Raw genomic sequence first — 13,034 nt, 5'->3', positions numbered from 1 at the left:
AGCAGACTTTCGGTAGAAGTCGAATTATAAGGTTTTACACCTAAAACTTATATAATGTTATAAACTGATTTTACCTCAACAAAAATAAAGTTACCGTTGGAAGATCAGAAAGGACAAAGAGAGAAGTTTCCCGCTTTGGGCTCTAACAGTGTGGCAGTTGCTATTTGTTGTAGGGACAGCAAAGGTAGCGAGATTCTGAACTCCTGAAACCTGGGCCAAGCCACCATCTTTTCTGTGGTTCCAACCCTAGTCAAGACAGGACCTTTTGATGGATTCAGAGCCGGTGGACATAGCCTCTCTAAAAGCACTGCAGCAGGTGTGCACTGGGCTCCCATCCAGGGACATGAACAGCTTCTGATCATGAGGCAACACCCCTTCCTCCTCTTGACTTCTCCAGCACCTCTCCTTCTCCTTTCGTTCCTTTGGCAAATGTATAGTCAATTCTCTATATTTAATTTCTTTTATTCAAAATACCTAGAGTGGTTTCTGTATTTCTGACCAGACCCCGACTGACACAGTATAGTATCAAGTGCTCCTAGAAAGAGAATCTCAAAAGTGAGGATCTACAATTGGGTTGCTGGCCTGTGTGAGGATAACTGAAGTAATCATCTCTTACAAGTGGAAAATGGGATACGGGACATCCAGTGCCATTACAGTTTCTCAGATCATCACTTGTGGTTGTTTGGAATGTGGTGCCTATTAAAGGCCAGGCTTTGGAAGGCCAAGTGGCTGCTGCACTTGACCATTATGACAGCGAGGATGACTTACAGAGACTGAGGTAGGCTAGCTATTTCTGACCACAGTGGAGAGCGTACACAAAGAAAATGGTAAATTTAAAGATTTAAATTTTCAGCATAAGGCAAGGTCAGAGAACTAGAGAGTGTCTAAGGCAGCACTAAAATTATCTCTTAATTCTTGTAGCAACAGAGCAGATATGGCTGAAAATAAGATTCCAAATGTCATTGTGCATGTTGCAGAATTACAAGTTTAATTCATAGGGTCACCAATTCTCCTCTGTGAAAATTAGGACTTGACCATGAAGGAGTGGGACCTGAGGCTTTGAAAGGAGACATTTTGGTGGACTTAGAAGAATCTAGGAAACTAAACCACTGGCGTCCCCTGAGCCTCCCTTGCTAACAGAAATGGTTATTTCTCCCCTGCCCAGGGGCACTAGCCAACCTTGTCAAGACCTCAGCCAAGGCAGTTGCCTTTCAAGGAATTCTAACACTCCTCAAAACTCACCCCATACATACCTATTGTTTCCAGATTCGTAACTATAATCAGATCTCAGTAAAAGTCTATGCAACAGGCTGTAGCTTATACACACCAAAAGACTTGCATGTTTCTGCTCATTTATGTTATTAGAAACCCAGGAAAAATGTATCAGAGTGCATTTCAAGGAAGACAGTATATAGCCTTGAATAAGGTAGAATTTATCTATACAGGTACACTTATCTGAGATTCTGTATTTAACGCCTTAGCTTTAGTTGTTAGGAATGCCTTTAACAATGTGCTTGGTAGGGGGCTGGCCCCGTGGCCTAGTGGTTAAGTTCGTGAGCTCTGATTCTGTGGCCCAGGTTTTGCCGGTTAGGATCCTGGGCGCGGACATGGCACCGCTCATCAAGCCATGCTGAGGCGGCATCCCACATAGGACAACCAGAAGGGCCTACAACCAGAATGTACAGCTATGTACTGGGGGGCTTCGGGGAGAAACAAAAGGGAAAAAAAAACCCCAATACGCTTGTTTAACTGGAATCTGGACTCAACAATGGTTTATAATAAATGAAATTGATATGCTGAAATTCCCTGGCATGAAATAGAGAAGAAACTGAGTTGCTGGAACTCCAGGGACAGAAGCATTCAATGGTATTATCTGTGCATGTTCCCTGGCAGCAGTGGCCTATGTAAACAGTGGTGATTCATAATCTGACAGATCCTGTGAGGATGCATCCTTCTGTGCTTCCTGCTCGTCTTCCTGGCTTCTGGCCCTTTCCCTGAGCCTGGTCCTCCAGCCTTCCTGTAAGTACTGTGTTTACTTTGATATTTCACCCCGAAATTCCTTTTCCATTGAAGTTAGAAAGAGTTGACTATAACAAGAACCATGAATTAGGCAATTTGTATTTTTATCTTTCAGTTACAAAGGCTATTTAGTAACCCACATCATATGAACTTTAATTTCACTGGTAACCTCTGTTTCCCAGGCCATGCATGTGGATAAGACTGGAAGAATACGGGTGAGGGTGGCAAATCCAGGAAACGCAAATAAAAACCATACTGAGATATTTCACACCCGCCAGGTTGTAAAAAAATTAAAATTCTAGAAACATGTGTTGCTTATAGTATGTGAATAGCACTGGGAGTGTAAATGGTGCAACCACTCTGAAAAATAGTTTCTAGTAAAGTCAATGATATGTGTGCCTCCTATGACCACACTGGGGGAGATATCAAAGAGAAACTCTCACCCATACACACAGAAGACAGTACACGAATGTTCACAACAGCATGGTTTGTAATAACAAAAAAAAAAAAAGGAAATATCCCCAAATGTTCAACAGGAAAATGCATAAATAGCTTATGATATAGTCATACAATGGAATATTAAATATTAAAATGAATTAATTATAGAATGCATCAACATAGGTGAATCTCACCAATATAACGCTTCATGGAAAAAAAAAAATTCCAAGATTACAGAGAGAATGATTCAAAATTGCTACAGTGTTAAAACAGGTGAAACTAAACAATATATTATTTAGGAATACATACAAAAAAGATAAAATTCAAGTTGGAGTTACATCCGGAGTAAAGGAAGGAATGTGAACCAGGAGGGGCCCACAAGCGGACTTCAAAAGGATTGGCAATACTCCATTTCATAATGGATTTTACTCCTATTTTAAAGTCCCTTGTATGTATTATATATACTGTTTTAGAATTACAAGATAATCATATTTTTTAAAAAACAATTTTATGACTTAGCTGGCTGCCACTTCAAATGCTTATGAAGTTGAAAAAAGTAACTTAAAAAAAGAAAATGTCTTCTGCCTAAATAATGTCGTTTATTCGCCTGCTAAACAGATTTTGTTTTGTTTCTAATTATAGGACCCAAACTTTAAAATAGTAATGTGAATCATAAATCTCCAAAAGAGGGATTTAGAATTCCATAATTCCCAAACTTTCCTAGCCATGGGCTATTTTGGCTTGGACTATCTAGAATACAGAGATGGTTTGAGAAAAATTCTGTTCGTCATAGTTCCTTGCCACGCCTCCCACTCCCAATCTGAAGTCATTCATTTCTACACTCTTGGCCGCAAACTTTTGCTGAGTGTCTAAACACTAATTGTCTGTCTGTCCACCTGGACTCCTGTTCTTTGCTGGCTTCTGGGTTCCTAGAGATCTTGTAAGACCTACGAGCTTGGAAAAAACCACATTCTTGCCTCCCACTCTGGCCTGAGACAGGACCTTTCTGGGCCCATTTTCCACAACACCTCCTCTTAGTGTTGTGTTCTATCTGCTGGACTGGCTTTCCTCCCAATGCTTGCGTGGGTCTGTCCACTCAGCTTTTGCTCCAGCACAGTAGACAGACGTAGTTCCAGATCACCTCCACTCTCAGTCTTCTCTCTCTCCTGCACTTTGCCAGATCATATTGGATGTGACTTGAGATAAGATCATGACACTTGAAAATCATTCTCCCTGAAGATAGACAGAACTGGAGTGACAGAGAAGCAAAGACATAGGCAGACAGGCTTCAGAAAAGGATTGTGACATTTGCCCATGTGGTCACCACTGAGTGCTTGGCCGTTTCTGAGGTCCAGATTATGGCCCAGAACAATAGCTGAAATAGCCAGGTCTCTTGAAAGAGAAGAACCAGCCCGAATAGTGGATTAGTGAATATGATTGGAGCAAATCAGGCAGCTCACAGACAGATGGGGATAGAAGAAGAAAGACTTACAAGAGCCCCCAGAAACCTCTAGGTTGGGCAAAGGAGGAGATGCAGGGCTAAGTGCCAGGCAGCTAGAAGCCCAGAAATGTTGTGGAGGTTCTTGGAAGGAGGGACTGGAGTTCCCTACTATTGCAGCTAAGGGTGCAGCTAGGGAAGACTGCTGCGATTCTATTCTTGTCTCCTCCGTTCCTCTCCCTTTCTTCTCCACTTATGTGGCCTGGGGAAGCAGAGGTCACAAATTACCATGGAAATTCAAATTAGTATGCTGTGAGTTACTAAGTAGCATTTGAATCTTTAAGACAAAAATCAAATGGTATAAAAAATGGTTCTTTACTATGAGCAGTCTGGCTAATGCTAAGAGAAAAATGAATATTTTTGAAGAATATCATATAGCTCACAGAATCAACAGGAGGCTGGAGAACCAGGCTCCAAGACATGTCCAGAACCCAGGATGGCCGGCAGGAATGATCCAGGTTACTGCTCATACCTATCCTGGCAGGCCAGAGTCTCTGCTGCCACAGGCCACTGCAACCAGGCGATATTCAAAACCAACACGGTGAAGTGCCAGATCTCAAAGTCTCTGCTTCCACCATAAATACTGCGCAAACTGCTCCTGACACCCAGTAAGGCCCCTTCGAGGTTCACCCTGTGAGATGATAATGTCTGATTGGCTGAACCAAGATCGCAGGCCAGCTCCCTAATGGCCTTTGGGCTGGGAGAAAGAGACATGTCCCCCTTCGATTTCCACTGTGAGAAATGAGTGGTCTGCACACAAGGAGGGACTTCCCAAAAGTAGGATGGGGGTGTTGCTTGCTGAGCAGCCAAAGAAATGACAAATGTCCATATTTTGTGGTGTTACCGATATCTGTGAATAAAACAAGTTTGAAATGAATTCATGTTAATAAATGAAGAAATTTTGTATGTGTGTGAGTGTTGTGAATGTGAAGGTTGCCAGCTGTAAGCAAGAAGAAGGTTTTCAACAGAAAACCAACAGACACAGCTCGAGAGACTGCAGCACGGAGGCCAGAGAACGGGAACAAGTACAATTTCCCAGAACCTTCAGGGAACCAACTAAGGAAGAGCCAGGATCTTCCGTCAGGCTGGTGGGACCGGGCCTCAGCAAGAACGGAAAACCTCCCTTCCACCAGGTCCAGAGAACGCTGGTGCCAGGGGCCTCCAGGAAAAGCCTGCACTCAATAGAGCCAGCCCTTGCAAACAGAACTTCTCCAGTGACACCACTGTCACTACAGCTGCAGGTTGACAGTGGTCATCTCTGGTGATGTGATTTGCAGGAAGTAATTCTTTCTATCTGGAATATTCATTTCCTAAACTTTCTACAATAAGCACGCGTGGCTTTTATAATCAGAAAAGAAAGGGTTAAAGAAATAAACTCCACTGGAGCTATCTCTTCCTTTTATCTTCCTGCCAGAACAAATAAATCATCTTAGGATAACAATTAGGAACTAAATGTGCAAGAGGGAATATGTGTCTGGTGGGTGTTTAAAAGACAAAATTTAGCAAATTATAAATCTGTAAGAAACTAGAACTCGGTCCTCATGGTTTGGGTTGGGTTGAGTTGATTGTCAATTTAATTGCTTCTAACTGGGCTCTCGCTTGGAAAAACAAAAACCCTTTTTATTTAATTTGGCAAGGATCTCCATCTTTAGATTCTGCATTCCTTCCCCAGCCTCCTCCCCAGACCACACTCATGTTTTTCCAACAGACCCCATGGTCCTCTCCAGAGCAGCCCACTCAGCCCCTGTAGAACGCGCACAGGTTATTTTTACTGCTTTCGGGAATGGCTCCTTGGAGAATGTGAACACACCCCGAAGCAACACCATCAAGCAGAAGGTTGGGCACCAAGGGGACCAAGCCTACAGAAGAGAGGCATCAATGCAGGATATGCAAGTCCCCTGAGGGGTGGCAAAGTCCCTTCATATTCTAGACACTGGGACACAGTGAGAAGGAAATCCAACCCAAAGGAGGATGGTGGGTGGTGTGACATGAGGAGTGCAGAGCAGATCACTTCTAAGAAATGCATCTACAGTGCCGCAAAGGAAAGCTCCAGAGTGCCAGGGATCTGAGAAAGCAGAAGGGAGATGCAGCTGCAGTCTGTTCTTAGGCACCACATGTCCAGCCTGACCTGAGCCTTCGGGGAGCTGTCCCCATCCTGGCCATAGACCATGTGTTCAGGGCTTCACTTTCTAAGCCACTACTCAACACATTCCACACCTCACTCCATGTTCTTTTCTCTCCATTTTTATTGTTCCTGCTTCCTTGGTTGCACTCCGGTCCACTGCTGTGTCTCAAAGTAACTCATCACTCTTCTTTACTGGAGACAAATCAACACTAAGGGGTGGTAATGAAAGAGTTAACACCATAGCGAATTTCTCTCCCTTTGTAGTCAGAGGAATTGAAAGAGCACTGAATAAAAAGAGAATTGTTCAGGTAAACAGTGGCAAACCAAGGAGGGGGATGGTGGGAGTGGTCCACCCAGGTGAGGAGGAGTATTTTATTCCTGACATTGCTTAGAATTGTCCACGCGTGGTGATCCTAAAAAGCAGACTGACTTTTCCTTGGTTTCATTATTGTTTTAAAATTCTCCATCAACAATGCTCTTCCTTATTCCTAGCGCCCAGGGCAGACCACTCCATCCTTCCCTGATAGGGACCAGCTCTCTGAGAGTTTCCATGTTATGAGCAAATCTGCACTTTTGCAGTCTTTATCAATAGTCTCCGATTTCTCTATCCCTGAAATGGCATCCACAAATGGGAGACAACTGAGACTAGGAGAGGCTGACATACCATTTAGCCCAAGCCTCTCACCGACAGGTGCAGACAGGTGGTGTGACTTGCCCAAGTTAGCAGCAGAAGTGGTTTGACCTCGAGTCACCTGCGCCTCTGCCTCCAGGACTGCATCTAGCACAAAAGGAGGCACGGCTAGTTCAGGATTTTACAGCTATTTACAGGTCCCTTTCCCAATTCAACCAAGAACTTTCTCTTAACTACTCAAGGCTCTAACACAGTAATGTGCTCTCTGCCTGGGCCCCAAGACAGCTTTCTCAGAACAGGATCAAAACCCCTTCCCGCACAGCTACCTGAACGCAGGCTTGATGGCCCCCTGGATTCTACTCACAGAATGTCCCTGCATTACTGCAATAAAAAGTGCAAAAAAAGAGAAAAAAATCCTCTCTCCAGGCATGCATCTTCAGGGTCAACGCTTCCAGTGCTGTTCTGACTTTGATAGCTTTTTCAATTGGCCGCTCCATGCAGCTTGCAGCATTCGTCACTCTGCTCCCTTCATTCTGAAGCCAGAGCATGCTAAAACCTCCCAGTTTCTCTCTGTTCCAGCATTCCAGCAACCTCAGCCCATGGGGGGACAGTGAACTCACTCTCATCTTTCCAGGTCCTGTTGATATCTTAGAGATGCAATGGTGGAAAACACTAGCATATCTGGGACTCAGTTACGTTTTTATTCTGTTGCCCTTGGCCAGAGGGACTTTCTTTCACTAGGCCCTGTGATACTGAGCCTGTCATGATGGCCGCAGGTGCTCTCAGGAACAAGTAGATTTAGTATCAGCCAGAGACGAGACTATAATGAATGAATCAAACCAGCGGCTCCCCCAGTGCAGCAAATCATGATCCATGCACTCCATGAGAGCGCTGGAGTTCTTTTCCACTGTCCATTCTTTCTAGATTATCCATGCCATTCTTCTCCTCGAGTCATTGAGAGTTCATGGTGGGTGTGGCTGAATCATTGCCCAAGTGACTCAGCCTCCTGATTAAAAAGAGAACAAAAAATCTTGTTAGTTCACCATTGCTTACAGAATAAAGCCTCAACTCCCTAGCAGGACGTTCAAGGGCTTTTCATAAACTGGCCCCAACCAGCCCCACCAGCTCTACCATTCATCACCACCGTAAAGGCCCTCTTGCTCTTCCCCACACCTCCACTTTCCATATCTAACGCCTGCTCATCCTGGGCTCAGCTGAAATCACCTTCTCCAAAAAGTCTACCTCGACTATATCTAGGTCCCTCCTCTGAGCTCCCTTACTTCCATCTTAGACTTATCACCCTGATTTGTAATCATCTGTCTCTTGTTTGTTCCCTCCACTAGACTCTAAGCTCCGGGAGCTCCACTGAATGATAAATGTGAGGCTGTGGACAAGTCCTTGAACCTCTCTAAGTTTTAATGTCATCATTTGTAAGTGGAAATAAGAGCGGTACCTTCTCACATGACTGTTAGGAGGAACACACGAGCTAATGCATATTAAGCACTCAATAAATCTGCTATTATTATGATCAGTATTCAAGGCATAGACAAGGCTGATAATTCTTGTTGCCCCCAGTATCTAGTCCAATGTCTGAGACACAACAAATACTCAATAATCACTTGTAGAGTAAATTAATAAATGGATATATTCCATCCAAACCTAATGATTTGCCATTTCCTAAACACTCCACGCCTTTAATACCTCTTAGCCCTTACACACTCTGTTTGGAATGCCTGATCCTCCCCACCCCACCCTACTTCCATCCCTTTTCTACCTGGTGAGTTCCCACTTATCCTTCAAGACCAAGATCAAATACCACCTCCTCTTTTCTACCTTCCCAGATTCCCTTAGAGAAAATTTATCTGAGATTACACAGAACTTTGCTCATACTCCTATTATCACACTCATGACCTTGTCTTACAATTATTGTAATGTTTGCTCATGTGTCAATCTTGCCCTCTACAGTGAGCTCCTGTAGAGCAATGACAGATTTCTATGCCCCCTACTCCAGTGGTTAGCATTGTGCTGGCATACGTTAGGCACTTAATAGGCAAACAAGAGATTCCCCAGTAAGTCCAGAGGTTGATCCCAGCGTCACAGAGATGATAAGAGAAAGAAGCCTGAAGACCTCTCCCAGGGAGGCGGGGAGTCTGGCTGTGTGCTTGGAGCAACACTGCCATTTCTTTATTTCCGTTACTTACTGCAACAATAAAGAAATAATTCAAGAGAAAGAAGCATCGTCTACTATCCTATTAAACTAACACATCAGCTGCTTTCATTTTTCTTTGTTCCCCTACAGTGCTTTATTTCTATGCATGCATAATTTTATATAGTTGCACTCATTATGTAGACACGATTTGGCATTCTGCTTTTTTTTACTTAACCAACTCTCATAAGCATTTTTCCAAGTTACTGTACTGTCTACAAAATCATCTATTCTAGCTGCATAATATTCCATTGGTTGCTTCTAAATTACAACTATTAAACATAATACTGTGTCAAATGTCTTTTTGCATAAAGCTTTCCATCTAATTGGTGGTATTTTTAAAACATTTCTGCCTAAGACTTCAGAATTTTCCTGGGGGCTTGACAAAAGAGCTGCTCAAAGTGGGCTCTCTAGACCACAGAAATTAGTGATATACAGAAGGCTGTTGCAGTCTCATGGGAGAAATCTGACCAGTCGTAGAAGTATTTATTGAGCACCAAGCGGAACAAAACTGCGCTCCTAAATTCCAGTGGAATATATCCAATGGTCTGCTCCATAGTTCTGCTTAGAAGTAAATAGACATCTTGAACTTGACATGTCCAAAACCTAACACCTAATTTATACTGATCAAACCAGCTGTTCCAGCAGTCTTCCTCATCTCAATTAATGAAAACTCTATCTTCCAACAGCTCATGCCCAAAACCAAGGGATCATCCTTGATGCCTATGGTCACATCCCGCATTCCAACCTATCAATGAGTCCTGTGGGCATTCCCTTCAAAATATACCAAGAATCCAGCCATTTCTCACCACCTCCACCCATTATCACCACGGTCCAAGCTACCACCATCTCTTGCTTAGATTATTGCAATAGCCTCTTAAATTTTCTCCCTGACTCACCCTTGCCCCTTGCAGACTTCTCTCCACACAGCAGCTAGAGTGATCTTTTGAAAACATGTCAGATCATATCCCTCTAAAACTTCAATATCTCCCCATCAGTCAACTTGACTAGGCCAGGAAAGCCCAGATGTTTGGTAAACATTATCTTGGGTGTGTCTGTGAGGGTGTTTCTGGATGAGATTAACATTTGAATCAGTAGACATCAAAGCAGGCTGCCCTCCCTAATGTCAGTGGGCCTCATCCAATTTGTTGAAGGCCTGAATAGAACAAAAACATTGACCCTCACTCAAACAAGGGAGTACTCTTCCTGCTTAACTGGTGGAACTGGGACATCAGTCTTTTCCTACCTTTGGATTCAAACTGAAACATTGGCTCTTCCTGGATCTCAAGCTTGTTGCTAGCAGACCAGAACTTACACCTGGGTCTCCAGGTTTGCTAATGGCAGATCTTGAGACTTCTCAGCCTGCATAATTATATGAGCTAATTCCTTATAATATATATGTATTAACATCCTGTTGGCTCTATTTCTCTGGAGAGCACTGATTAATACACAGAGTAAACTCCTAAGTCCTTACCAAGATTTCAGGGTCTTACATGTCAGACCTCCCGACTCCCTCTCTGACCTATTCTCCTTCAAGCACTGAGCTCCCACAATGTTGGCCTTGAATAAGCCAAAAATGCTTCTGCCTCAGGATCTTCGTACCTGCTGTTCCATCTGCCTGGAAAGCTCTCCCTCGTGGCTCACTCCTTCACCTCTCTCAGCTCAATGACATCTTATCAGAGAGGACCACTGTGACAAACACCACCCCACATGAAATGGAAACCCAACCCCATATGACATTCCTAAGTTTTCTTCCTCTGCTTTAATTTTCTCTGTCATACTGATGACTGCCTGATACATTAAATATTTGTTTGTTTACTGTCTTTTCCCACACTGAAATGATTCAGACAAGAGAAAACCCAGATACATAATATATTAGGTAGTGATAAGTGCTATAAAGGAAAATAACTAGGGGAGGGAGCTAGAGAATGGGAGGCTGTCGTTTCAAATAGGGTGGTTAGGAAGGACCGCCCTGAGGGATGAAATGGAGGTGAGACCTAGGTGAAGCGACGGAGAACCAGGACTGAAAACAGAAGAGAGGCTTTGAGCACAGTGCCCCGCCCACATCAGCCAACCAGCAGGGAGTTAGGGAATCGGTACCCCCCTTGGTCCCCCTTCAGTGGGTAAGTTTGAGCCACATTCAAAGCCATCTCTGAGGCCCCGGTGGACTGGGCCCGCTTGCCCGCCGTGGTGACCTGCTCAGTAACACCTTGCATCAGCTTCCTCCCCTGTACCCGCTGGTGCTTCCCGGGTCCACTGCTCCCTGGACTCACCGGCCCTGAAAGCCTTATCTCAGGATGCAGCCTCAGACAGAAAAGAGCTCACCTGGTTCCCAGTGGCTTCTCAACCAGCAGATGGAGGGTCTGTGGGAGTGACACCTGGGGGCCAAGGCCTCTGCCGGGGGACACTGTGCGCTGCACAGGCTGCAGGCACAAGTGGTGAGGTGCTCAGCTGTCTGGGGGTGGCTTGTGACCCAAGCATCTGGCACTGCCCCACGCACAATAGAGCATGATATTGGAATCAGGTTGAGGTCCTGGAGGGACAGGGCAGCTGCACAGGCCTGGTGGAGAATTTACAGAAGCAGATTAACCCAATCTGCATACTAAAGAGCACATAAATTACTTTATTTCAACCCATAAGTTTAGACATGTCCATAGGAATAAAAATTTATGACAGTGATAAGATGTATGGTTGGCGTAAATAAGCTAGCCCAAGCAAAATATGCTGAAAGTGCGATGGAAATTCTTCAAATAAAGTGAGTGGTGTCAGCCCCAGCCTCCAGCAAGGAGAAGGGGATGCTGACTCCAGCCCTTGGGGCCTCCAGTCACTGCAGGGAGGGGCAGAGAATGGTCCCTGCTCATGTACAGATTGGGTAGCTGCAAACCTGGGGAGCATCCTGCCCTAAGGAGCTCACCCTTAGAGATGGGAGCAGAAGTCACTCCAGGATCCAGGAAAAATCCTTTCAATGATAGTAATAATGGTAAATAAAAGTAACGTAATAGCTAATATTTTTGAGGACTTAATATGTGCCTAGCACGCTTCTGAGCCCTCTGTGTGTTCTACTCCTGATTCTCACAACCACCCATGAAGCGGGTATTGCTGTGGGGAAACTGAGGCTCCGAGACTGAGCACCTGGGAAGAGGCAGAACTGGCCTCGGGCAGCCCGAGCCCGGAGCCTGCAGACTTCACCATGATGCCCACCACCTCCATTGAACATCATGCGGACAGGAACTTTGGGAGTAACTGACTTCAACCTTCTCACTTCACAGATGAGGAAATGGAGGCCGATGGGGGTGTGGTGACTTGCCCATGGTCATGCAGCTGGTAAATGACAGAGCCATGATCTGGTCTAGGATTTCAGACACCACGGTCAAAGCCCCTTCAAGTGCCCAGGGCATCCCTTCTTGTTGCCACTCGCAGGGATCTGAGAAGACTCAAGGGGCCAGATCACATGGGGACAATCAGTCTTCCTTGTCTCTCCCATGTGGCCCTCAGTCGCAGGTGGAGAAGGTCTGCCCTCAGTAGATGTGCAAAGGGCAGAGCAGGGCAAATCCAGCTCCTGCTCTGAGAAGGTGTCTCTCACAGTCAGAGGTCTCTGCCCTGCCTTCTGGGGTGAGAGAACTCAGCAGAACCCGTATCAGCCCAGTTTCCCCTTCCGAGTGGCTCAACTCTGTCAACTGGGTGAATCATCACAGTCCCTGACAGTGGACTTTCCTGTCCAGGGCTCATTCTCTTGCAAGTGATCAACCCTATCTCAAGCCAGATAAGCCAAAGAGGAGGTTCTGGGGGTACTGAAAGGCCTGGGGAGGAGTGGCTGGGCCCATTGGAGACGTAGCTGCCTCCAAGGACTCAAACAATGCCTCCAGGACTCAGTGCCTCCATCTCTGTCCTTCTGTCTGGGGGCTACACTTTCAGGGAGGTTCTCCCCACCTGGTGGGAGAGAGAACAGCCCCATGAGCCCCCAGCCTGCACTCTGAGGGCCAATCGTGCAGAAGGGGGAGAGACCCCCTCTCGCAGGGCCAATAGTCAAGTCCCTTTGCTCATTCAACAAGGATTTAGGGAGCACCTATTTATGGTCAGGCCCAGGGATACAGCCATAAACAAAACAAATGTAAAT

General features: G+C 45.2%; 1 long non-coding RNA gene across 1 annotated transcript in view; it reads right to left on the bottom strand.

The window, feature by feature from the left end:
• Window positions 1–2,491: 2,491 nt before the first annotated feature.
• Window positions 2,492–13,034, bottom strand: part of LOC111773554 (uncharacterized) — a 148,629-nt gene continuing 138,086 nt past the window's right edge. Inside the window, exon 8 of the long non-coding RNA XR_011439295.1 lies at window positions 2,492–7,717. This is a non-coding gene — a long non-coding RNA (uncharacterized lncRNA). The remainder of the gene's footprint in view (window positions 7,718–13,034) is intronic.

This window comes from Equus caballus, chromosome 5, assembly GCF_041296265.1.
Source record: "Equus caballus isolate H_3958 breed thoroughbred chromosome 5, TB-T2T, whole genome shotgun sequence".
In the NCBI taxonomy this organism is placed as follows: Eukaryota; Metazoa; Chordata; class Mammalia; order Perissodactyla; family Equidae; genus Equus; species Equus caballus.
Note: the sequence above shows the minus strand (reverse complement) of the source record. Positions and strands in the feature narration are given on the sequence as shown.